Below are 26,463 nucleotides of genomic sequence, written 5' to 3' on the forward strand. Positions count from 1 at the left end.
CATCGGTTCAGTAGCTTTTAACTTTAGCAGGGCTTTTGATCTCTTGCTAGTCCGACACTTCCATGTTTATTTACCGTGGGAAAATTATTGTTTATCTTTTGTTATATGTTGATGGTATTATTGTCACTAGCAAATCCTCTTTTGTGATCACCAAAGTTATTTCTCTTCTTGTTACTCGATTTATTATGATAAACTTAATTAGGTGATCTTAATTATGTTTCGGGAGTTCGGGCCATAATGTAACACCCCTAGGTGTGTAGGAGTCCACTAGTAGATATTGTCCTATTTGGGCCCTAACCCGTAAGGATTTGCTTTGGTGCAGAACCAAAGTGCACCTTTATTATCGATATGCCCTTGTCGAGCCTAACAAAGATAATCCTTACTCGGTATCTCTAATTAAATAGAAGGGGCAAGCAAGGGTCGAATCCATAGAGAGACAAGATTAAACACCAATAAGCCAAAGTTAAATAAGCTAAGCAAGGGCATGATGATTAAAATTTGAGTCTATTATGTAATGAAAAGATTAACTAAAAAGACAAATAAATTAGACAATAAACAAGGGTTTAGGACAATATCAGGAGGACTAACATATGGGATTCATCGCTCAAATCAATCATAGAAGTCAACAAGCAAATAAGGGGAATCAAATAGCAATGGATTAAAAGGGTCATCTAATAAAACCCTAATTGCTCTTTTAAGCTTATAAGGGTTAATGTAGACACATAATCATGTCTCCCCATATAAGGACCCGATGATGAAATATATCTTCGACTTAATTGGTCCGGCACAAGGGCAGAGCAGTCTAAAAAGTCATTCAAAACCATTTCGAAAAGTGTTAAAGTCCTATTTTAAAGCCCAATTAATTATTCATGATATTAATTGTATTTTGAGCCTAGTTCTTTGAAAAGCCCAATTAATTGTTTAATAATAATTAATTGATTTATCCTGTAAAATCAATTTTCGAAATTAAAGGATACAAAAAATCTTTCACAACGCGTTTTCTAAAAAGCTGGAAAAGGCGCATCAAGAGCCAAGTGCAGGACCTTGCGCCCGGTGCACGTCTGTGCGTCAAGCACAGCTCTGTCCACCTATGTCATGTGCACTAATCTGCACTTGACACGTGGATTCATGACTCATTCAGAGTCCTGCGTCAAGCGCAGGTCTCTGCATGAAATGCGGAGTTTCTTTTTTATCTTTTTCAAAATCGCGTGCCACGTGTACGCTTTCTACTGGGCATGCCGCGTCATGCGCATGACACGTCAACCCGCGCCAGACGCAGCTGACGCGTGAGACGCAGTGTCTTTTCCCTATAAATAGGCCTGATTTCCGTACAGATTGAAGAACAGATTTTCATATAAACTCACTTCGAACTCGACGAACATATTACGAACCTCTCTATGAATTATACAACCTCCCTAAAAAACTCGTACGTTCAAATACAAACACATTCAAATCTACACTTTCAGACATTCAAATTTTCAGGCTTTGCGGTTGCTCGTCCTGAAGGTTATGAATCTCATAGACCCAAGACAGGGTATAATCTTGAGGGTCCTTGAATAAATTCTTTATTTTTATATTGAAGTTACTAACAGTTTTCTTTCATGATGTAGATCTTTAATATAGAATCGTTCTATTGTATATTCTAAACCTTTTTGCTTTCTTTTCATGCATTATTATATGTCTGCCTGATTATTCTATGCATATTATATGATTGTCCTGCTTTATTGCTTTTATCACCCACATGTTATTTATTGTTAATCAAGACCTAAAGAACTGTCTAATATTAATCAGATTAATTTGGACAACCCGCTAAGTTTTATGTAATAGTGATTGCATAATAACATATGACTAAAAATAGTTTTTTATGTGTTTCCTGAACCAACCTAGCCTAATTATTTTTAGGGTGCTTAAAACATTATTTGGTTATTTTATTGCGTAAAACTTGACATGAATCGGTATTAATTAGAAGCCATCAATGGGAAACACAGTTCCATATTGTGTTGTACCCTGACCCCCGAACTCAATCTTTGGTTCATTATGACCATTTATGGAGTCTAGACGGAAAAATCTACATTGAATAAGTCCCTAATTTGTCCCTCCGGTTTCCTATATCCAATGAGGTTTATGACTCTTCCTTTAAAGAATTGTTGGCCACTTCAAAATGTTTTCAATACAAAAACTTTTACAAAGTGGTAGTCAAATCTAATACGCGCTCATCTCGCTTAGGCGAAAAAAAACACGCCTACAGTTACATAAATTGATAATTATGGATTATTTTCATGCACCAAAACTCCAACTCAAGAACGTGAATAACAAGATGACTAATTAAACCTCTTAGCAAAAACCCCTATTTTCATGCAAGTTTAGCTAAGTGAACATATAGGGCATCAACTCTTGAATTTCATCATTCAATCCTTCATTAAAGCGACTAGTAGCATTTAAGTCTCTATGGAGGCCAATCCCAAAAGCTAACCATTAAAACTTCTATAAATCATTTAATTCCATTAACCAAAATAAATCCCGAAATGAAACTAAGAATTCATGACAATTATGAGGGTTTCACCCAGTATCCTAGGAAAAAACTACTCACTATTCATGAGATTCACAACACACAATAAATAGTTCAAAGTCATAAATGAGATAGAAATAGTAGAAATTCAAGCCAAACAAATAGAAAAGTATAAACAACAAGTATTGAAAGCTAGCAACAAAGTAGGAAAGAGAAAAGACAAGAGTGAGATAAAGAATCATACTAGAGATCCCCAATCTTCATGAGCATCCAATTTCAAACTTCAAGTTCCCAAATATTCTCTTCCAAAAGCTTCCAAATCTACTAAATAAGAGTAAAATAATCATAAAATTTAAGCAAAGTGGTGGGTTTTTAGTTAATGTCCTAAATCGGGTAAGAATGGGGCATCTACATGCTTTTATTTCCGTATGTAAAAAAATCTAGAAATAGCAGAAAAAATTAATGGAGCACCACTAGTGGAAAAATAAGGAAGGGCTGCGCTAAAAAAGGCCCTTAGGGCTGCGCTTTTTGACAGCAGCCCTTTCAATAGCAGCCCTTCACTTTTTAAGTAGGGTTGTGCTTTTCAAACGCAGCCCTTCACAACGGAGGAATGCGTTTTTAACAACAAATGCAGCCCTTCATGCTTAAAAGGGCTGCGTTTTTGGTCTAAAAATGCAGCCCTTTTGGACCCAAAAAATATAAAAAAAAAATATTTTTTTGCATTTTTTATGTCAAATTGACACAAAATCAATTCCAAACTGATAAAATTATAACAAAATCAGTACTCCTTGACACAAAATATATTATAAACAGTAAATATTATAAGTAAACAAATAAATTACAAAAAGAAAAATTGACACTGATAAAAACTAAATCTTGACAAATCATATAATGAACTTTAGATTCCAACAACAATAATAAATTTACAACCTTAAAAAAGAAATTTCATCTAAACTAAAAAATGAAAATAAATTAAATCTTGAAATGAAAATCGAAAGCTTTTAATTCCTTCAACTTCTTGACCTACACAGAAGAAGAATCAGCCATTGTTAGAACAAGCAAATTACAATACCACAGTTGAATAAACTTTGTACTCCTTAAACCTATGATTGGAGAGGAGCGAAAATATTCAAGAGAGAAATGAGAATATGATTGAAAAAATTTACAAAGCCTAAATCTAAACAAAAATCAACCAAAAATTAAAATTGAACGAAAAATCAAGAAGACAAAAATATAAATCGTTTCAGTCTAATTACACAGAAATAAAAATGCAAATAGATATGCGAATTAAAAATGAAAATAAAAATGCAAAAGGTTTTAACTCAGATATGGAACTAACGAGTTAAAAATGAAAAAAAATCGGTAATTAGTAAGAAAAAAAAAACTCAATTAAAATCGAGATCTTGAATTATCATAGAGGAAAAGCGCCACTCGCCTTTTCCTTCTTCGTATCTTCGTCTTCATTGCTTCACCTTCTTCATCTCTTTTCTTTATCTCTTCCTATTCATAGTCCCTTAGTTTCTTCCTTCTTCGTTTCGTCTTTTTCTCATGAGTTTCAGTAGATCTCGAAATTTCAGACGATGGTGGTTGTCAGTTTGCCGCTTTCAAAGAGAGGGGATGAGGGCTAAAAAAATGGGGAGAGGCAGGCGAACGCCGTTGTGAGAGAGGAGAGAGAGAATGAGATTGTGAGAGACGAGAGAGATTGAGAGAATGAGGGAGGGAGGGTTGGAGAAATGAACCCTAGCGCGCTTCTTTTAAGCCCAATGCGCTTCTTTTAAAAATAAAATAAAAAAAAGCCCATAAAGGGTTGCGCTTGTCCCAAAAAACGCAGCGCTTCTCTTTACAGTAGGGCTACGTTTTTTAGTCAAGCACAACCCTTTTTGTAAAAGGCTGCGCTTTTCTATAAAAACGCAGCCCTACAAGAAAGAAGGGCTGCGTTTTATTTAAAAGCGCAGCCCTATTGTATAGAAGGGCTGCGTAATGAAAGTGCAACCCTTCCAGCGCAGCCCTTCCTTTTTTTTCCCCTAGTGCACTCACTCCATGCAGAAATATGTCAGAGCTCGGGTGTAGGGGAATTGATTGTAGCACCGGCTCCATATAATCTAGAGTGCCCACTCCATAAAATTGATCCAACTTCTTGAGCTTCTACCTCCTTGGAAATAAACAGAGCGTCCGCTCCATACATAAATATGCTAGAACTGGGGTGTAGGGGAATGGATAGGAGCGCCCACTCCATATAGTCTAGAGCGCCCGCTCCATAAGAAATGCTCCAACTTTTTGAGCTTCTACCTCCATGAAAATAAAGGGGGTGCCCGCTCCATGTACTTGGTTTGATTCTCCTCTTAGGCTCTCAAATGACTTCTCCAAACGAGTTAGGGACGTAAGCTCTTCCTCAAATTCAGCTTTCCAATCTCTTTCTCTTTTAAGTCTTCTATGAAGCGTTAAAAATATTTGCAAGAAAGAGGGAACCATAACAAGGAGCAAAGTAGGGCCAAAATAGTTGGAAAAAGACCCTAAGTAAAAGTGTTGGCAAAATGAAGGAAAAATAATGAAAATAAAGAAATATATGTGCACAAAAATATGGTGGAAAATAGGCGCTAAAGTTATCAAACTCTCCCGAACTAATCACTTGCTTGTTCTCAAGCAAGGAAGCAATGATTAACTAAGAACTAAAACAATAAAAAAAATTATGGGAGAATATACGCCACCAACCAATTAAACTCAAAACAAGTCTGCAAAGCAAATATAACAAGCCGATTTTCATGAGCAAGGAAGGGGGTCGGGTTATGACATATTCTAAACTAAGGTGCGATCTCAATAATAGTCCAAACTCTTCTAATAGCATTAATGAGCTTCTCTAAAAACCACACAATTCAAAACCCTGGCCTCCCAATTATAGAATGAAAAATCATCATCCAAATCACCTTTCTAGCCTGTCACACTGAAGGGGTTCTCCTAATGTCGACACAAAATTATGTCTTCCTTTGAGTGCCCAATGATGAAACATACCATCGTCCTAATTGGTCCGGTTCAAAGGATGAGCAATCAAACAAGTTAAGCCCAAAAGCATTTTGGAAATATAAAGACAATTTATTAAATCCAAGCCCAATTTTAAAGGCCCAATTAATTATTCTTGATAATTAATTGTATTTTTAATATTTTAATATTTTAATATTTTAATATTTTAATATTTTAATATTTTAATATTTTAATATTTTAATATCTTAATATGAATTATTCTCGATAACTAATTTTTAAAGGATATTTCCAAAATCAGATTTTTATTCCTAAAGATAGTTGATTTCGAATTTCAAAGGATAAATTTCATCAAAAATAAAAAAGAATATTAAAACGATAAAAAATCGTCCACATCTAAGTTGCGTTTACGCAACATATTGCACGCGGAACGTCGATATCGTAAACAAAAAGGGAAAATGTTAAGCCAATGTGCGAGATGACATGTCGTGCGCCTAGTGCATAGCATGTGCTCCAGCGCACATATTTTTCTTATCTCTTTTAGTCGTTTTCGGTTTCCTTTACATATAAATAGATACTTATCTCTACAAAAAAAAAATCATTCTTTTTACATACGACTTCATCCATTTATAATACACAATTCAAAACATACCAACACTTACAACACTCATTCAAACACTTTGATATACATACAAACACATTAATACATTAAATCTCCACTCAAGTTTCAAGATTGTTGCTCTTGTAGATCGTTACATAAGACTTATGCGACAAAGGTATTATTCCGAAGGGTGAATTCCAATTCAATTCCTTTGTTACTAACAATTTACTTGTCACAATTAGAGGTGAACATGGGCCGCACCCGGCAATAGTGTCCCATTTCGGGCCAAATCCGCGGGCGGGTCTGGGGCTGAAAATTCGTGCCGGAAACCCGTAAATTCGCCGAGCCAAAATTTAGACTAGTTTTGTATATTTAAGTTGCCCATGGCCCAAAATTTTTACCCAAAAAATCAGGCCAGGTCCGATCGCGGGCTGAAAATTCATGTCAAAACCCTCCCATTTTCGGATCGGGTGCCATGTTGATCACCTCTAGTCACAATGTAGATCTTGTAGGAACTAACACCATTTTGTAAATTCTTCTCAAATATTCTCAAATATTATTACTTCTTTTCTATATATTATTCATATCCATATGCATGCCTATATGATTTAATGCTTTCATCAACACACATGTTTATTTTTGTTAATCAAAGACCTAAATAAATATTTCAATGCTAAATTCAGATAATTTGGACCATTGGATTATGTTCTTGATAATTTGATTGCATAATAACATATCACCCAGAAATTAGTCTGCTGTGAGTTTAAGAAATCGAAATAGATTAATTTATACATTGCATTAACATATTACTTAGTTGTCTAATTGCATAAATCTTGAAATGCATATGTATTAAGTAGAGGCCATCAATATATGGGTAAATTTGATTTCTCACCATATTCGTACCATCACCATCGAACTCAATTTTGGTTCATTGACCATTCATGGAGTCATGATGAGTAAATCTAAATTTGGATAAGAAACTAAATTGTTCGTACTATTTTTCAATATCCAATTAGGTTTATGAATCTTCCTTAAAAAACTTTGTGAATTTAACACTTTTGAACAAAACATTTACAATGAGGTTGTTCAATACACACTCATCCCACTTAATTAGGTGACATAAACACGCCTACGCCCATGCTAAGCATTTTGATTGAAAACAACAAATTATGTTTTTTTTGCTTAGTAATTTTTTTGAGAGAATGAAACAAGAGATAGCGGGTTAAGCCCTTGCTCTCTTCATGCGGTCAGGGTACCGACGAGATAGTCATGTTTCCGAGGCACAGTTTATGTTCACAGTGGGAAAAGCGTTAAGAGTTGGTACATTCATACCTAAGCTGCGATAATCCAAATCGCTACTAGGAGTTCTAATTCTATTTTCGAACTCCCACTTAAGCATGGGAATGCGCTAGATTTCGCGGTTACTAACCACCTTTATTTTGTATATCTCAACATTTCTCCCTCCCTATATATATATATATATATATATATATATATATATATATATATATATATTATATATATATATATATATATATATATATATATAATTATAATATATATATATATATATTATATAATATTATATATATATATATATATATATATCAAAACGATGCAAGGGAATTCTAGTGAGAGAAAGAGAAAGAAAAAGCGAAAAGGCAGTGCCCTCCGCAATTCATCTCCCTCCTGTCCCTTCTTCTTCCTTGTTACTTCCTTCATACGACCATAAAAATTGTTTTACCCCTTAAGTATTTTTCCTAATGATGGCCTTTTTTATTCTTCCAAGACTATTTCTCTTTTTTATTTTTACTTCCCTCCAATCCATTGTAAGTTCTATTGACTATCAATCTAGAAATAATATCAAACAATAATAGAATATCAAATAAGAAAGCAGGAAAGAACGCACTAGAACTTTTACGTGGAAACCCAAGAACTGGGAGAAAAACCACGAATATGCACTAGGAATCGATGAATTATCAAGAAAGATTACAAAAGCACTCAAGAACTCTCTCTAAAACTTTTTCTCTCTCAAATATGTGTTTAAAGATGAAGAATACATTAATGACGCAATTAGGGCACCTATTTATACCCCCACTAAAGAAAACCGCAAAAAAACGCGTTCTCGACAGGTGCGGGCGCACCAGTACTTGGTGCGAGCGCACCAGTAATTGGTGCGGGCGCACCAGGCCTCATATGCCGTCAGTTTCGTCAGTTCTTCGTAAAACAGTCATAACTTTCTTGTTTCTTACCGGAATTGGACATATGACCTGTCGTTAGAAAGCTCTCGGAACAAGCTATCACCTCCAATTTGAATCAGCTCAAAATCATTTATATATTGAAAGATATGTGCATTCAAAGTCAGCCTTATGTCCCAAATGACGTTTTCCTTCTACGCAACCTCATCTCCACACCCATACACCTCCATGAGCTCCATATCACGCCATATACCCAACAATCTCCCACTTGGAGATAGGTGTAAGTGAAGAAAATTTCATACCTTCATCATCCTCTCATTCATCTCAACTCCTACACACAACTCCTACACACAACTCCCACTGCAAAAGCAATCTCTAGTCGTGTCCAAATCATGTCATACCTCAAGCATTCCATGACATCACATCTCCTCTACACCAAGGAAAATAACATTGAAGTTTGCACTAACTCCAATACAAAAGATATCAAAGTCTACACCGACTTTAATTCTTAATAACTAACCTCCAAATCATTGCACCATCACTCCATGAACCTACACACCCTCCTACCCCGGAGGTCGGATCACCTTAGAGACAAGCACAACCAAATGAAGATCCCTTCCTACAACTAAGAAGATAACCACTTCCTCTCCAACCAAAGAAGCACATTGAAGTCTCATAAACTTCAATAAAACCAATTACCACCTAAGCCAAAGAAGCTTCTCATTGTTCTAAAAGCAAACTCACATTGCTCCCACTCGAACAATACATACACCCTTTGTTCCACTTAGGGTTTCCGGCACAACATGCTTGTGTGTCGTCCTTCACCTTTGTACGCTTAGCGGTCAATTTGCCATCGGGATACCGCTTCACCACGGTTCTCATCCCTTGGCCCACTATCGATAGTTTTCCGACCAAACGACACTTACATGAAGTTCTCATCCCAATCCGGACCCCTTTATTGTGCTCCCCATGGTGTAAAGTGTTCCACTCCTTGTCCCACGAGCTATGATCATGCTCCCTTGACAATCTTCCAAGAACCACCATCAAACACAACCTTGTAACCCGATGTAGCAAGTTGGGCTACGATATCAAGTTTTCTTCAACCTTGGGATAAACTTGACATTCTTCAACTCCAACGAGCCACCATGAGTGAGTTTCACACTCACATCACCTTTCCCCATGACTTCCACTCCTTGCCATCCGCAAGGTAGACCTTTTCAAGTTTTCCGGATTTGAAATTCCGAAACAACTCCTTGCATGGTGAGAAATGATGAGAAGAACTCGAATCCAAGACCCATGATCCTGAGCACCCAACCAACTATTCCTGATCATCCATGCTTACCATCAAAGCATCAGAATCGTATTCCGAAATCAAGTTAGTTGATGCATTTTCTTCGTCATCACTTTCTTGAACCTTCTTAATTCTTCCCTTTCCCATTCTCTTTCTTAGGAGAATCTCGCTTTAAATGTCCTTCATTACCACACCCCCAGCAAGTAACACTAGCCCTGCCTTTTGACTTACTCCGGTCCCCCTTTGACTCCGATTTTCCCTGAAAGTTCCTCCCTTTTCCCCTCCCTCTACCTTCTGCACTGTATGCTCCAGATGATTCTCCACTCTCCTTCCTTCGAATGCTCTCACTCAAAATCAGATCACGGACAACATCATAAACCAATTTTCTTTTACCAGAGAATTACTAACAGCAGTTACAACAGTTTCCCAAGCAGTAGGTAAAGAGGACAACAAAATTAGGGCTTTCACTTCATCCTCAAAGACAATATTAACCGAAGATAACTGACTTATTAATGAATTAAATTCATTAATATGTTCAGCAGCAGAACTACCATTATTCATCTCTAAATCAAACAAACAGCGCATCAGATATACCTTATTCATAGCCGAGGGCTTCTCATACATATCTGACAGTGCTTTGATAATCCGCCGTTGTTTTGATATCCTTGACATTGAACGCCACAGTCCGAGCCAATGTCAAACGCACCACCGCTAGTGCCTGCCTATCCAGTACTTCCACTTAGCCTCCTATCTCAGCAGGCTTTTCAGACAAAGGTTGATACAGATTTTTCTGATATAAGATGTCTTCTATTTGCATCTTCCAATATCCAAAATCTGTCCCATCAAACTTCTCAATTCTTATTTGAATCCTCCATTGTTAATTATTCTAGATCTAGACAATAATCAAACCTAGCTCTTGATACCACTTGTAAGTTCTATTGACTATCAATCTAGAAATAATAGCAAACAATAATAGAATATCAAATAAAAAGCAGGAAAGAACACACCAGAACTTTTACGTGGAAACCCAAGAACTGGGAGAAAAACCACGAATATGCACTAGGAATCGATGAATATTCAAGAAAGATTCAAAAAGCACTCAAGAACTCTCTCTAAGCTTTTTCTCTCTCAATATGTGTTTAAAGATGAAGAATACATTAATGACGCAATTAGGGCACCTATTTATACCCCCACTAAAGAAAACCACAAAAAAACGCGTTCTCGGCAGGTGCAGGCGCACCAGCCCCTGGTGCGGGCGCACCAGTACTTGGTGCGGGCGCACCAGGCCTCAGGTGCGGGCGCACCTGAGTCTTCTGCCGCCAGTTTCGTCAGTTCTTCGTAAAACAGTCATAACTTTCTCGTTTCTCACCGGAATTGGACATATGACCTATCGTTGGAAAGCTCTCGGAACAAGCTATCACCTCCAATTTGAATCACCTCAAAATCATTTATAGATTGAAAGATATGTGCATTCAAAGTCAGCCTTATGTCCCAAATGACGTTTTCCTTCTACGCAACCTCATCTCCACACCCATACACCTCCATGAGCTCCATATCACGCCATATACCCAACAATCCGCACTCTACCATTGTTATGGTGTGTTGATAGCTCAAGGAGTAATGATTTCACTTCAAGGGTTAAGATCCTGGCCTGCAGCGGATTCCTCGAGATAAGTGCAATTAAGAGTGTTTATGTGGCAAATTGGGCTGTTTCTCACCAAATTAACATTATGAAGTCTACAGCTATGGCCTACTGCTTTGCGTGGCCTTTGCCCTTCTCTGCTATCTTCTCACTCCTTCATCCGGCCAATCCAGGGAAGTTTCCTGCTTTTTCACACTTTTATTTTTATTTTTGCCTTAATGAACTTGGTTAACCCCCCCCCTTATTTGCTTAACTCTCCGGAGTTTAATTTGGCTTTTTCGTTTGTATGTTCCTCCCTCTCTGTTCTCTCTCTCCTTTCTCTCTATGGCCTTTCGTCTCCCTTACACTCACTCCCCTTGCCCCTCAGTACCCACTCTGGGTGGTGTGCCTTACCTTTTTTGCCATAGATATGTGGACTATAAATACCCACCCCTTGTAACTGTTCCGACCATCTACACCATCTTCCCCCAGGATTCCCTCTTGCATCTACCCTCCTCTTATTGCTTTCCTTTTTTCTACTCCCCTCTTGGTGTCCTCTCCCTCATGTCAGACGTGCCCCCTACTGATTCATACGCAAATGCCCTCAAATCCCCTCGTCACTGTAGAAGCCCCTACCTTAGATGAATCTACCCGCATTGCTCTCGAGGCATCTTGCCTCTTTGGGAAAATTTAGGGTGACCCAATCCCTTCTGCTGCCATTATTACCCGTCTTAGGCGTGATTGGTCCTTTATTACGGGAGATGTTTCTATCGTTACATCTCTAATGGTTGGTTTCTCATTAAGTTTGTTGATCCCATGGACAAAAATGAGGTCTGGGACAGGCGTCCTTGGTTAGTCCTCCTCCCTTGGAGACCTATGTTTCAACCCTTCCTTTGCTCTGTCACGTGTGTCGACCAATGAGTTAGGATTCCCTTCCTCCCTAACGAATATTGGTCTTGGCCTCACCTAGCTCAACCCTACCCATAAAATTGGATAGGTTTACTCTCCAAAATGATGATAAGGCCCAGTATGCAAGAGTTTGCCTTAATATCAGTATCTCTTCGCCTGTTCCTAGGTCCATCTCTATGGTCAGTGAGCATGGTTGCTCCAAGTTCTTCCTCACTTACAAGGGTATTCATGAAGTATGCCCACTATGTGGAGTCAAGGACCATGTTTTGTCTATGCCCCAAAAAACCTGTTGCTTGCTTGGGTTTCGTGGTTGCCAAGCTAGAAGCTAGCTCCTTAGACCCTCCCTCCCACTACTACATTTTGAAGCAATTGCAACGGTCAAATGCAACGCTTAATCATAATGCAACGGTCTATTGCAATGATGCATGCTAATGTAACGGTCTTTAAATCTATTGCAACGGTTTCTTAGTAACTGTTGCAATAGGGTATATATCGTGTTGCATAAGAGTATGAAATGAAACCCCTATTTATCTATTTTCCTTATCGTGAGATTGAATACCTAAGAAACCCAAACCCTTATTGTTTCATCCCTTTTCTCTCTCCTGGTGGCTCTCACTCCCCCCCTCCCCGTGTGATTATCTCTCTCGCCTGAGTTGCCACTTCGCCGGACCCATCTCAGAGCCACTTCACCTGCGCTCTTTGTCTTCTGCTTACCGGTGCTACTCGTGCGCTGCCACCGCCATAACTGTTGTTGTCGCCACTGCTCTACTGTAAGTTACGAATTTCTTAGTTTTCAGCTTAATTTTCTTGTTTTATTAGTTTCATCTGGTTTACTCCGATTTGAAAGGTTAGAAATTTTGCATTTTTTGTCATTGAATCATATAATTGTTGTAATTTAGGTATCTCAAGTCGGACAAGGCCATAAGTCTACCTTCATTCTCCTCTGTGCAAGGAACGGGTGACGCGTCCACGCTTGACGCCACCTCCACCTAGTCAGCCACCAATACTTTGGCTTTATCCGCTGGATGTCACCACTCATCTTCACAAGCCACAAACTACTCCAGAATTTTAAATTTAGGTAATCTAATTTTAACCGAAGTTAATTTCTTGTTGTTGAGTTGTTTTTTCTTTTAACTAGTTGTTAATTTGTTATCCTTAATCTTTATATATCAAGTTTTCAATCTCTAAAAAAGTGATTGTAATGTATCAATTCAGATTTATATATAATTAGTTCCTGCCAAAAAAAAAAAAAGAATTGATAATTAAGGGTTCAATTCTAATTGGTTGCCAAATGAGACTTGATGATGAAAATGTAGGATGTCTCACTTAGTTCAAGACCTTGTCTCTTGAGTCTTGACGATGTGCCCAGATGCCATCTTATTCACACTATGGAATGAGTCCAGAACTTTGTGTGTTAAAAGCTTAAGATGTTCTTGTTATATAAGAACTGAAGTATGTATAGACGTGGAAAAAATCAGTGATCATATATGGCTCACTGTTTAGTGAGAGATAATAGATCTTTCCATGAACCTATTTTATAAGTTCGTTAACTGTTTCTGCTATATTCTGTAGTTGGAGATTAAATGTGGCATCTATGCTTTTGATCTTGTACTAGTTTCTATTTCTAATTCATTCTTAGCTAACAAATACATATGGATATATTCAGGTGGTTATTGGTGTACTACTTCCAACTAGCATTCCACTTTGATATATCTTAGAAAATGTAGGCCAAAGATGTCACCAGCTTATTAATATATACTTCAAATTTCCTGGCAGCCATTAAGTTTGATTACAGTGTATAATGCTTTGTTTTGGATAAGTTGAAGAGTTAAAATAGATGCCTAAATCATTTACTAATTTTCTTGTTTTTTAATACGTTTAAGAACTTGGCCACCTAAATATGCTACTAAGTTACACTCCATCCAAAATATTTATGAGCTTAATTTTAGTCATGTTCCAGCAAGAAACTAAGAAATATCAGGCTAATGAGAAACTAGTCAAAATTATTAAAATAAAATAGCACCCCTTCCTTGAAATTAAAAAAAGAATCATGTTTAGTCTCCTAAAAATAATCACCAGGTCGCATCACTGATTGATTATGAAGTGTATTCTAAAAGAAGGTGATACAAGCTGTTAATTTGTTCCAAAAACTTAGTTTTATAAATTTATACTTAATTTTATTTTTAGGTGAATACATAACTTTATGCAACCTTTTGAGAACAACCCTCTCATCTTTCATATATTTTGCCTATGTTAGTGAATTATATGCTTTAGGTTTCTAGCATGATTAAAAAATAACAAACAAACGATTGATAGAAATTTTTGTTATACTTAAATAACTTTGACACCTTTTTTTTTAAAGAACGCTTTATCTAAGACAATCTCCATTTGATTTGGCACCTTTATGTTTCTTGAAGATTTGATTTTGGTTTTATAATAGGACAACTATGTTTAAAGAACTTAATCACAAGCGTTTGATTTTTACTAATTTGATTAAATTTAAATTTGCAGGTCGACATAAATGAACAAATGGAACGCCACATTCAAGAAAACTAGTTACTTGTAGGAAGGCATGGAAGCACTTTAGATGGAGAGTGATTTATTGGAGCATTTTACATGTAGAAGTTCTCTTGAAGAGAATTGAGGAAACCATAAATTTTATATAGTTTTTAGTTAATTGACTTTTGTAATAATGTATTTCGTAAATTTGTTCATGGGCTCATGATTATTGTATACACAATTCCTCTTCAGTGTATAAAATTTCAAAATAAATTTATGAATATATAATTTTATGTACATATCAATGTATTACTACTAGTCTACTATGGTGTTGGAGTTGCATTAGCTACGGAGGCATTGCGATAGGTGTCACGATGAGGCATATTATTAGTATTAGAGGCGTTGTAATAGCTATACGATGATGTTGCAATATATATGGAGGTGTTGAATTAGATGCCAAAATGGGACACAATATGAGTACTAGGGCGTTGCAATAGCTATTGGAGGGCGTTGCCATAGGCATAGAGGCGTTGTATTAGGCTCTGTAGCTAATGCAACATATATTTACACCTATTGCAACAAGTTTTTGGTAGCCGTTACAATAGGCCTAAAATCCGTTGCAATAGGTCTAATGCAACGGCAGCAACAGCAACGGTTGTTCAACCGTTGCAATAGCTCTATTGCAATGGTTTTGGGCTCTATTGCAACGATTTTCAGGGGTTGCATTAGGTCATTTATGTAGTAGTGTCCCCTTCCACCGTGGACTCTAATTGGCTTTTTGTTAAGCCTCAAAGACATGGTGAACCTCGAATACAGTCTTTCAGGGGTCGTCGCCCTTACCGACGCTTCTCGGGTACCCCTCGCCTGACTCCCCATGGTATTGCCCATGTAGATGATGCAAATTTCCCTCAGCTTTCCTCCCCCCTACCGCTCCTTTGCTCCATCTAGCTAATGCTTTCGACTCCTTAGCCGAGTTCCAAATTTCTGGTGACAATGCCATTCACCTAAATCCTCCTGTAACATCTCTCTCTCCTGCAAATGTTGATACCTCCACCCTCCCTGAGTTCTTGGAGGATGATGATGACGAGCTGGATGATGACTTCATTAAAGCTCTTGCAGCAATTCACCAATCGCCGTCTGTTGGGTTTGATGTGGACATGACGGAGATCCTCTCTTCGTGTTGTAGCCCTACCGCCGATGATAGCCCCGGTTCTTTTAAAGACAGCCTCAAGCGCAGGAGAAAGCAGGATTCTGATGCCCCCTCCTCTCCCTAATTATCTCTTTTATGATAAGTGTTTCTTTTTATTTCAGTAATTAACTCTCTGCCTTTGCTCACTGTCCTAATGAATATGGGCCCTTTGAGCTCCCTCCTCATTCCCACTGTAAGTACTGACTGGGCTTTTACGCCCCGGATGTTAAGCGTCTGCTATGAAAGTTTGTGTTGGGCCTTTCCCATCAAAAAGTCGGACCCCTATGGTCACTATTTTTGCTGTAAATGTTGGGCTTCCCGAAGCTTTGTTATGCTACACCATTCATTTTATGAAGATACTTAGTATTGGATCATGCCCCAATTATTTACGACTCCAAGGTCACTCACAATAATTCTCTCGACCATTTAAATTTCAAAATTATTGGTCTCTAGATAAAACCTCGCATAATATTGTGCGCAAAGAATGGGCACAACGCATTAGAGGCTCCCGTATTTTCGCATACAACATAAACTATAAGTCGTATTAAGGAGCACCTCAAACGATGGTCAAAGTTCAATATGGGCATTCTAATAATAAGCTCATCCAAAATGATGACAAGATTAAAGAAATAGAGCAATGGATTTGGGACCAGCCTCTTAATCCAACTCTTCAACAACACCTTACTCGACTAATCACCCAAAGAGAAAAGCTCTTGCTTTTTCGTCAAAAATATTGGGCCAATGTTTCCAGAAAAACTTGGCTTACCCAAGGGGACCGTAATTCAAGATTTTTCCATCATAAGATGAAGAAAAAGATATCCCACTCTACTATTTATCGACTTCGTTCTGACTTGGAATTATGGATTGACTCGCCTGAAGAGCTCAAACTTCTCCTCCATGACGCCTTTAAAGCTCGATTTCGCTTATCAGTTTTCAATAGAAATATTGACCTTAGCTTTGTTAAACCCATTGTCTCGCCAGACGATATTTTAGCCCTTACTGCTCCTTTTTCTACTGAGGAGATAAAAGCAGCCTTCTTTGATATGAACCCTCACAAAGCCCCAGGGTTGGATGGTTTTGGTGCCCTTTTTTTCCAAGCTTATTGGCCTTATATCGAGAATGACATATGCCTAGCAATCCGGAGTTTCTTCTTCCATGGGAAGCTCCCTCCTGCCTTAAATCACACAATCATAGCCCTCATCCCAAAAAAACCTAACCCTGAAACTCTCAACCACTACCGCCCGATTAGTCTCGTCAACACTCTATATAAAGCTATCTCCAAGCTTCTCGTGTCACGTTTATGCCCGATTCTCAAATCTAACATTAGTCCCTTACAAAATGCTTTCACCCCTGATAGATCCATCCATGATAACATGCTTATTGTCCAAGAAATAACGAACATTTTTCAAAAATCGTCCTCCAAAGTGGGATGGTGTGCCCTCAAACTAGACATGAAGAAAGCATATGACCGCCTGGAATGGGACTTCCTTTGGCAAGTCCTAAGTTCCATGGGTTTCCCCCCTTAATGGATTTCTTGGATAAAAGAATGTGTCACTAATGTTTCATACTCAGTCAAATTAAATGGAGAAACCACCAAGTGGTTCAAGCCAGAAAAAGGACTAAGGCAAGGGGACCCTCTCTCACAATACCTCTACACTTTATGTATGGATGTTCTCATTCAAAAGCTAATATCCGAGAGTGCGAAGCCAAACTTCGGTCTTGGCATCAAATTATGCCCCAGAGGCACGCGAATCCTATGTTTAATGTTTGCCGATGATAGTTTTGTCATTTGCGAAGCCACCTCCACAACATGCACCAACCTCAAAACCATCCTCGATGACTTCTGTGCCTTATCAGGTCAACTTGTTAATTTTCACAAGTCTTCTCTTGTATTGTCTCAAAGAATACCAAACTCAAAAAAAGCTTCAATTGCTGGTCATTTTAACATGACCACGCATGGCCACCTCGACCGCTACCTTGGAATGTTCTTTTCCTCCTTTCGCCCCCTCAAAAGGGATCTTCAACACATTCTTGAAAAAACGCAAACTCGTATTCAGCAATGGGAAGCTGGCTTCCTATCCAAAGCAGGACGACTAACCCTCGTTCAATCAAATCTTTAAACTCTTCCGGCTAACTCCTACTCCTCAACCCTCCTTCCTATGGACATCAGTAAACAAATCGACACTGTAACAGCCCAGAATTTCAAAGCGGAAACGAAAGAAATAATAATAGTATTAATAGGACGATGGCGGAAACATCGTCTTCTGGGAATGTCACTACTACAAGAAATGCGACTATATAACTAAGTGATAACCAACGTAAGTAAATAGTATAAACAAATTAAATTAATTAGAGTAATAACAAAAAGAGAAAACTAACTCTTCAACTAACTAAAAGTCTAGGCCTAAAACACCTAGCTTTTTAATGCTCACAACTCAACTCGAGCCCAAAACCAAAGGAGAAACCCATCAACATAACCTGCAAAATATACAACAACTTCCACAATCAGTGGGTAGTAACTAGCAGTCCTCCCAGCTCAAATAGAAACAGATAATAAACTTAAAGAAATTAGAAGCAACATCAAAGAACACATTATCAAGATACCGTACTCAGTACGAGGTACAATATTCATAAGCAACCGACCGTACTCACTTTGTGGTACAAATTATCATAAGCAACCGACCGTACTCACTACGAGGTACAATTGACAACCATGCAACAAATGCGGTCCACAAGCTCAAACATAACAGACCATACCGCCTGTGAGTAGACTCATTGGACCATACCGCCCAAGGCCTACGTTGCATATTCGAGGAACCATATCGCCCTTTTCGAATAGCTATAATCTACGGATCATACCACCCGTAGTAACCAATGGACCATACCGCCCACGATTTAGTAACCAAAGCCTAGGACCATACCGCCCTTAGGTTAGCGAGCATAAATTTCTAGGACCATATCGCCCTTAGAATAATCAAACACAAACTCCTAGGACCATGCCGCCCTTAGGATCATCGCACAATTTCCTAGAACCATACCGTTCTTAGGATCACATATATCTAGAACCATACCATTCTTAGAATCAGCTAACACAAGTTCCTAGAACCATATCGTTCATACGGTCAATCAAACACAAATTCCTAGGACCATACCATCCGTAGGATCAATCCAACTCAACCAAATACGATGTATACACGACAAGGTATACGCAAGATCCATCTACTCCAACATTCAATTGTATACACGACAAGGTACACAAGCAAAATTCATCTAATCCAACATTCAAATGTATACACATCAAGGTATACAAGCAAATCAAATCTAACTAACCAACCAGGTTCAATCGTTATTTATACAACAAAGCATAAGCCATCAACACACTCCAAACTAAACAACCATAGGCCACCCAACAACATAGGGCACATACCCTTAATGTAACACTTAAGTCGACCAAACAATACTCAAACACCCTTGGTATACATATCTAAGACCATTCAAGCAAAGGTACACAAGCTGTAGACCAAAAGGAAACAAAAACGCAACAGCATGACTCAAGAGGCAGACCCCTCGTCGCGAGGTGCGACGAGCATCGCGGGTCGCGACAGCCAGCCGTCGCGAGTCGCGAGCAGCCGACTGCCGTGGCCTGCGAGTTTCGCTCGTTCGCCCACAACAACTCCTTCGAGGCTTGCTCCAGCCATCCACGCCAACTCCAACCTCCCTTATGTCCACACTTACACCAAACACCTTCGTAACATTCATGACTCACCAACAACAACAACAACAACAAACTCCATCAACAACAACAACGACAATAACAATAACGACAATAACAGCAACAACAGTCTCCAACACCAACAACAACGACAATAACAACAACAACAACGACAATAACAAGAACAACAAACCCCAACACCAACAACAACAACAGTTCAACAACAAACTCCATCAATCACCACAATGACAACCAAGAGTCCAAGACACAACCAAGCAATTCAACCCAAAAGCACAACCACAACAACAACAAGGATACAACTAATCAACAAAACTTAACAAGATGATCATAGTAGAAATCCAAGGTATGAAAACAACACCAACAACCATGAAACTACATGTAACTTCAATCATAAAATCCTCTAAGTTCCACCTAGCATGATACTACGTTCTCTAAAGCGATTCTAACAACCTAAGTTCACAATCTATTCTCTATCGAACTAGAATAACGCTAGTTACCTTTTTCTTGAACGTTAAAAACTCTTATTTTGTACTGCTCTGTTCCGACCTTGATTCCCAGTGATTAAAAGCTCGGATTCCAGATCGCTCCGGTCAAATTAGATAACAAGATATTATCAATGTTTTGTCCAAATTTGAAGACGATCCAACGGTTAGATCTCCGGCTATGGTTATTTTCGTGAAGGTGCGACAAGGAACAAAAACCGGATGACCCGTCTGATTGCAACGAAAACTGCAGTCGCGTCTTCCTCTTTCTTCAAAAACAAATTATACCACGAACAAGATGTTTCCGAGTAGATAGATTTTGACTACTCACACGCTCAATTTGGATAAGAAACGAAGGAGATATGATGCAAAGAAAATGGGTGTGCAGAAATGGACGAAAACCGAGAAGAGAGAAGAACTCTTTCTCTTCCTCTCTAATGGTTGGACGAGAATGGGGGTTACAATGCAGCAGCCTCATCTGATAAATAAGCTTATAAAGCAAAGGTTTAAAGGTGATTATGAAGGTGAATTAATAGGGAATTAAATAGGGAGTTACAAGAGGCTCAAAGGTTAGCTTCATAAGCACGCACCAAACTCTTCATCCTCCACAACATAATTGCTAATTTTTGGCTAGCATGACACGCCACATGCAATGCAACATTTCATCACCCAATTAGTCGGTCCAACAACGTTACAAAAATGCTATGCGATAAAACCGGATTCTAAACACCCAAATAAATAACGAAACTAATATAACAACTTAAAATAAATATCTAACAACTTAAAATAAATATATATAAATATATCACAACATATAAATATACTACCTCCGTTCTCTTTTAGTTGCAACGTTTGACAAATTGCACTATTCATGTTCTCTTATTTGACCACATTTATTGATTTATATGTTAAACAAAATATAGTCATGTGGGTCTTGTTTGATTCGTTTCGATGTAAGCTTTCATAATATCAAATTTTTATAATTTTTACTTACATACAATTAGAGATAAAACGATTTGAAATTGTACATTGGCAAGCGTGAAAGTCAAAATGTTGCAACTAAATAAAAACAAAGGTAGTATATACACATTTTCATAACATGTTCCAAAATAATTCAAATAATAAATTAATTATTTTTATGAAAAGGAAAAATACCATTTTAAAATAAACAAACACCAAAAAAATAAAGGGTCAAAATTACGGGGTGTTACAGACACAATCCATAGACAATTTTTTTGGAGACAAATAAAGATAGAAATAGTACCCCTCTTATTAGCTGGACCAAAATTTGCCAACCAAAGAGCCAGGGCGGCCTCGGCTTACGAAGAACCCATCCACTAAATCAAGCATTCCTAGCTAAACTGGGCTGACAACTCCTTTCCAATCATGATAGTCTATGGACAAAACTAATAAAAGAAAAGTACCTCCATCGTTACTCTTTTTTTTACTACATACCAAAACCTACAAATTCAGCTATTTGGAAAAAAATTCTAGCACAACGCGATATCCTGAGAAAAGGAATTAGATGGAAAATTGGTAATGGCCAGGATATCTTGTTCTGGGTTGACAACTGGGCCCTTCACGGGGACCTTGCTACAGCTATCAATGCTGACCCCAACATTATCGATCTAGACCTCAAAGTGGCTTGCTTCATTAAGCCTGATCACTCATGGGACATACAACGCCTCCAACACATTGTCCCAACCTATATACTTTCCATTATCAAAGGTATTCCCCTCCCCACCTCGAATTTGAATAACTTCCCAATTTGGGGTCCTACGCCCTCTAGCAATTTTTCAGTCAAATCTGCAACTTGGCTGGCTCACAACATTCCTCCTAAACCTCCATGGCCTTTTAAATGGATGTGGAACTTAGATATCCCTCCTAAACTTCAAATTTTTCTATGGCAATTATGCCATAACAGTATAGGTGTGCGGAGCATACTCAAAAAGCGTAACATTATTCCATCTGACTTATGCCTTACCTGCCATAAGAATAGCGAGTCCATAGATCACCTATTTATTGATTGTGGTCTCTCAAAGTCCTTATGGCTCTCCCCCCAAACTCAGGACTGGCTACATTTATCCTTCCCGCCTTACCCCCAAAGCCTTCTCTCATCTCTGCAATCATACAAATCTCATGCCTCCATATCTAAAATCCCCTTCCTCTTATGGAGTATTTGGAAGGAACGAAATGCAATTATCTTCTCCAATGAGTCACGGTGTCATAACAGGATTTTTCAACGAGCTAAATTTAACCACTTCCAATGAAAAACTAGAACTCTTATTGATCAGTTCCATTCTCGACGCTCTCCCTTCAAGGGAGCACTATCCCCCTCCCATTACCCCCATCATCCATCCATCCTTGTTGCGTGGAGCCCGCCACCCACTTCCTTCTTCAAACTCAACTTCGATGGTTCCGTAAGAAGGGCCTCCGCAGTGGCTGGGTTCATCATCAAAGATCATGAGGGTCGTGCAGTGCATGCAATGTCCTATAACCTTGGCAACACATCTGTTGCTGTGGCCGAAGCCTCTGCTCTCCACAAGGGCATCCTTTTTGCCATTCAACATAACGTCCACAACATTCATATTGAAGGGGACAACCTGCTAGTGATCAATGCAGTCAAAGGCTTATGGACCGCTCCTTGGCAAATCCACAATATCATCACGGACATTCAAATTATTCTCCGTCAGTTCGACTCTTTGCAAATAACCCAACATCTTCCGGGAAGCCAACAGAGCGACAGATTGGATTGCTAATGTCGGTCACCTAGTTCTAGATTCTTTCTCTATAAACTTGTGTAATGCTCCAACGTTATCTAATATTCTTGTTACTGATGCATTAGGGGTTTCCCTCGAGCGGAGGGTCTCTTAATGCTTTTTTTCCTTACCTATATACACATACATATACACATACATATACACATACATACACACATACATATACACATACATACACACATACATACACATATACATATACACACATAGGGCTGGCAATGGGTCGGGTTGGGTCAAGATCAGGTTGGGTTGGTGGGTTGAGAATCCCTTGACCCAACCTGACCTGTTAACTTAAACGGGTTGAAACTTACAACCCAATCCAACCTTATGATAAACGGGTCAACCTTCAGATCGACCCGTTTAATTTTTGTCGTGTTTTTTCTAGAAAAAAAAAATAAAACAACATAATTTGTTTGCAAATAACAGTAGGCAAAAAATTAAAATTAAGTCATTACATAATAATTATATATATTGTTCAAAATCAACATGACTTTTGTTCAAAATCAACACAAATGTTCAAAATTAACATCATTACAACTTGGTAAGCAATTGTTCAACCTTAAGTGTAATGACTAAGTCATAATAAGCAAGAGTAGTAGAATACAAATTTTTGTAGGGGTTTTTTAGCTTGTTTTTTCATAAATGGGTTAGGTGGGTCAAAATCAGGTCGGAATTTTCAACTTGACCCAACCCATTTAATTAAACGGGTTGGGTCAGGTCAACCCATTTAATTAAACGGGTTCAAAATTTTGACCCAACCCATTATTAATGGGTTGGGTTCGGGTTAGGTTGGCGGGATGGGTAATATTTTGCCAGCTCTATACACACACATACACATACACATACACATACACATACACATACACATACACATACACATACACATACACATACACATACACATACACATACACATACATACACATACACATACACATACACATACACATACACATACACATACACATACACATACACATACACATACACATATACATATACTATAACGCCCCGACAAATTACATAACCTTAATCGTCAGCGGAAGCATAACTTAATCCTGTGGGTTATGGCCTCTAAATCAAGCAAATGAACATCATTAGGCAATAGATATTACCCATAAATACAGAGTATTCTAGATAACCCAAATATATACAAAGTCGCTTCAACTCAGCCTTCCTGGATCATCCTTGACATAACTGATCCTGAGCTATCTTTATAATACCTGAATGATTTCATAAAAATAGAGAAAAGAGAAAACACAAAAATAACCTAAAATGAGTTTAAAACTCAGTAATTTCACTCTAGCCCGTAAAACGGTTTTTAGTTCGTAAACATTTTCATACACAGACATATATCACATCATATTGGTAATTGTTCGGAAATACTATCAAAAACCATCATTTGTGAATAGTCTGCTGACAAGGAACATTTGCGTGACCATAGTTCATTGGCAAGTACATGCTTTGGACATAGCATTAACTTTATCATATGACCCTTTTGGTCTGTGTTCATTCGTATATCGTAACATAATTCCTCCACCTGTAACTTGCCCATTTGCTAGTTCAGCTCATAATGCCAAGCTAGCAGAACCATCCACTTTTCCAAACTTGCATATGTTCATATTTCCGAATAACACCCATAAATGATGAGAACTAGGTTTCATAAATCATAACATCATTGCTCATAGTGTACATATCCATCATTGAATCATATCATATTTCATCATGCCACATCAACATTGTAAAACATAATCAGATCACATAATCATCATCACATACTCGTATTCATGCGCAAGAGCACATATAAAACATCACATATAACATATACATGCATACACATATTTGCTGGACATGAAAGGTTACCTCGAACGTTATTCCCTTTCTTACTCCTTAAGTATCGTCATAACTAGCCTCCAAGAATCGTCATACATGTTTCCCCCTCAAAATTATAACAGCATGGCCCATAATCAAAAATCATCCACTAAACAACCAAATTATTCTTACTTAACCCATCTTCAATTTTATAACTCCATAATGTCCTAATAACCTATGATTTAATTACTCAGACGAAACTAAGCAAGAGATTAATAGGTCGATTCATTTAAATCTCTTTGATTTGTAATACTTAAGACATTTTGTTTAGAAATGCCATCAACATTACTTGATGAAAATTATTTAACATAAGCCATTTATAACCATTTCCTGTATTAAAAAGAAAATATTTAGTATAACATAACTTAATCATAAGAAGAAAATAACCCAATTAAAAGAGTTAAACTAAGTATCTTAATTAAACTAATTAAATCAATTTAGTCTTTCATTAGCCCAACAAGTCAAAGAATATCATGAATTAGGTAGTTTAATTAGGCAAATCAGTTTTAGTTTAACTCCATTAGCCCATTGATTAACTATGTGGCTCAACTAACACTACAAAAATCAGAATTAAGCCCAAATATCATACATGCAACACTTAGATTAAGTTGGTTTGACTAATGTAACCAGATTTTAGGCCCAACTTAGATTGATTAGCTAAAGGTAGTAATTGGGCTTGTCTCATGATACTTTAAATCTGATTTTTAGAGGGAAGATTAAAAGGAAGAGAGGTGTAGTACCTCTGCTCACTTGGAGCATGGACGAACAACACCGGAAAGGAGCTCCGGTTAACTCTGGCGAGCAAAAGCACGGGAGGTCGGCGGCAGAAACCGCCCAGCTTCGGCGTCGACCTTCGAAACTCCGACAGAAAGCAGTAGCAGCGAGCGAAGGGAAGAGGAGAGAGAGAGAGCTGCGACGACATCACAGGTAGATAGCAGCTCAGCAGAACAACAACAGGGGAGGGGGTCGCGTCGCGGTGGAGCTGCAGTGGTGCAGCGCATCTGGGCGGCACTCCGGTTGTGCAACGTACCAAGCAGGTGGTGCACCGGTGTTGGTGGGTTAGTGCCGTGAAGAAAGAGGTGTGAAAGAAAGAAGAAATTTTCTGGTTTTTGTGTTGTTGAACTTGTGATTTTCGAGGCTTAGTGCATGCATTCTTATAGCTGAGTTTTATCAGACAAGAAAGGAGGTGGAAAGATGATGAGTGGTGGTTCATTTAAGGGGAGGTTAGAGTAGGGGACAAAGTGGGTGGTGGGTGTTGACCGTGGGTTTTAGAAAAGCTGAACAACAGCTCCCTTCATTCATTTTTCTTTCTCATTTACTTTGGATGTCAAAAAGTCAACTTTGCTATTTTTAAGTATTTTAACTTTGACTTTTATCTAAACATTAAAGAGATAAACTACATTGTAAATAAAATCATTTATCATAATTTGAATCGCTTTTCCTAATAACTAAAGTAAATATTTATTTTAGAAAATAATCTTAACCATAATCATTTTAAAGAAAATTAGAATGTAATTACGCTAATAAACATAATTAGTAATTAATAAAACGACATTAAAGTTCGGGATATTACATACACATACACATACACATATGTATATATATCTATATGTATGTATATATGTATATGTATATCTGTAGAGTACAGGGTTGTTGCTTATAGAATATACTTTGGATATTCGCCATCCTACTGAGTTACGCTTTGTCATTTGTCTCATGGTTCATTTGTATTGTTATAATGTGTCTGGCCCCTATATGATTATCAATCCGTTTCAGCATTATCGCAGCAAACACGTACACATT

The sequence above is a fragment of the Beta vulgaris genome, chromosome 7, assembly GCF_026745355.1.
Source record: "Beta vulgaris subsp. vulgaris cultivar EL10 chromosome 7, EL10.2, whole genome shotgun sequence".
NCBI classification, from domain to species: Eukaryota; Viridiplantae; Streptophyta; class Magnoliopsida; order Caryophyllales; family Amaranthaceae; genus Beta; species Beta vulgaris.